Source organism: Portunus trituberculatus, chromosome 50 (genome assembly GCF_017591435.1).
Source record: "Portunus trituberculatus isolate SZX2019 chromosome 50, ASM1759143v1, whole genome shotgun sequence".
NCBI lineage: Eukaryota > Metazoa > Arthropoda > Malacostraca > Decapoda > Portunidae > Portunus > Portunus trituberculatus.
The window spans coordinates 26,840,806-26,843,305 of NC_059304.1; positions in this window are offsets into that span (position 1 = coordinate 26,840,806).

The following is a 2,500-nucleotide window of genomic DNA, read 5'->3' on the forward strand; positions in this document are numbered from 1 at the left end:
AGATGGCTTTTAAAGTAACGGGATGTCTCTGTTTTTCTTCCTCTCGAATCCCTTGTTTTACCTCTTGTTATTTCGGCTCACACGGAGAAAAGAAAACAAGAAAATGTAGAAAAGGAATATTTGACATCCTCCTTATTTTATCATCGTATAGTCATCACATTCTATGTATTTTTTTACTCTTGTTTTTTCTTTAAATCATCTTGTTTTGTTTTTATGTTAAGATATTTAATTCCCCTTACCCTTTCCGTGATTGCCTTCCTTAAGTAAATAAATACGCGTCTCTTTCGAAATTTAGATACATTCAATTTTGTTTCTTCCACCTTTAACATATATATTTTTTCGTGCCACTAAATCATCGCCAAACATAACCAGACTAAGTGTTATGCAGGCTTCCATTATTTGACCGAATGTGGACAAAGTTACGTTACTTCAGCTTTAAACATGTTTTCTATAGTAACTACTATCGTGGTTACTGCCTATAATGTTTTGTCATATGAATTATGTGTATATTGCAGACATCATAACTAGTAAAACTGAGGCGACATTAAGGAGTGTGTTTCTTCTGTGTTCAAGTCCTACATTTTCAGATCGTAGTTGATAGAAATATCTTTCACTTCAACATTAAGTACAACAGTTTATAATTCCTAGCTTCTCCTTATTGATTAACTCACAATGAAAATGACTAATTTGCATCCCTGAGGCGAATCAAGTAACCAGTAAATATGTATCCCACAATCCTTATTTATGTATGATACATTCATAGTTCATTTCAATGCATACAAGCCAAGACTAATATGGTGCATAATAGTATCAATCAATAATAAATACACTGCCTCCATTTTCACTTGTGTTGATATTGTCTGTACAATAAATTACTTTGGCATTATGGTATGTATCATGTATAATACAAAAGATAGCATACAAGCCAATTAAAACCTCAAATCTTGCCGTAGATGGATAGAACACACACACACACACACACACACACACACACACACACACACACACACACACACACACACACACACACACACCGCGTAGTGTAGTGGTTAGCACGCTCGACTCACAATAGAGAGGTTCCGGGTTCGAGTCCCGGAGGCGGCGAGGGAAATGGGCAAGCCTCTTAATGTGTAGCCCCTGTTCAACTAGCAGTAAATAGATACGGGTTGTAACTCGAGGGGTTGTGGCCTCGCTTTCCCGATGTGTGGAGTGTGTTGTGGTCTCAGTCCTACCCGAAGATCGGTCTATGTGCTCTGAGCTTGCTCCGTAATGGGAAAGGCTGGCTGGGTGACCAGCAGGCGACCGTGTTGGTGAATTATACAAACACACACACACACACACACACACACACACACACACACACACACACACACACACACACACACACTCACTTTTAAGTGAAAAAAAAATAATGACATGCGACCACCTTGATATAAATTTTCAATAATAATAAACTCTTCCTAGTATTTTTTGTCACTACTTTGGCTATCCCCATAACATCAGAAAACATACTCACGAATAATAGCTGCAAAATTCACCGGACAGTAAACTTAACTTTACACAAAGGATTTTGTATGCTGAAGAAAATAATCTTTAGTGATTTGTGAAACAACGATTAACTACTAATATGTTAGGAACATAGAAAAATAGCGAACAAGATATATGGAAAAATGAGATAAACATTTTCTCCGATATGATAATTACATACTATGACCTTAAAACGAATGATATCTTTCTTCTCTATGGAAGTTTATTCATTCACGTTATACAATTAGCATGCAAATGAAGATATTTTGGCACATATGAAATAAACAACTTTGTTTTGATGAAAACAAAATTAGAACACTGGTAAATATTGTTTGTTTATATCATGTCTCTCAGTAATCTCGGAGATACTTATTTCTTCTTGAGATATACTGTATGGCAATCCTTTCACACCTTAGTTCTGGTTCTTCTTTCGTGATATTAAGGGTGCAGTCATCTATAGTACGTACTTACGTGTATGTTTTATCGCTATTTTCATGCTAACTGCTCTACTGATCATGCTAATTACATCCCTCCCCTCCTGCGGCCTCTCTCCACAAGGCTTTTGTCTTCCTGTCATTCCTCTTCCTTCCAACTCTAACGCAAGACTTCACCAGTACTCTCTATAATTTACACCTTTCACTGGTAAACTCTGAAACTCCACGCCTGCTTCTGTATTTCCATCTTCCTACGACTGAACTTCTTTTAAGATATTTATCTCTATCTTTTGGTTACTTCCTTTAATATTTTTAGGAAAGCTGCAGTTTCAATGGGCCTTTTATTTAATGTTTTGTTGCCCTTGACAAGTCTCCCTCTTGCGTAAAAATAAAAAATACTCACATTTTACAGCAGCATTACAAACACGTATCTCCAACCTCAATGTGTGTGTGTATGTGTGTGTGTGTGTGTGTGTGTGTGTGTGTGTGTGTGTGTGTGTGTGTATAATAATAATAATAATAATAATAATAATAATAAT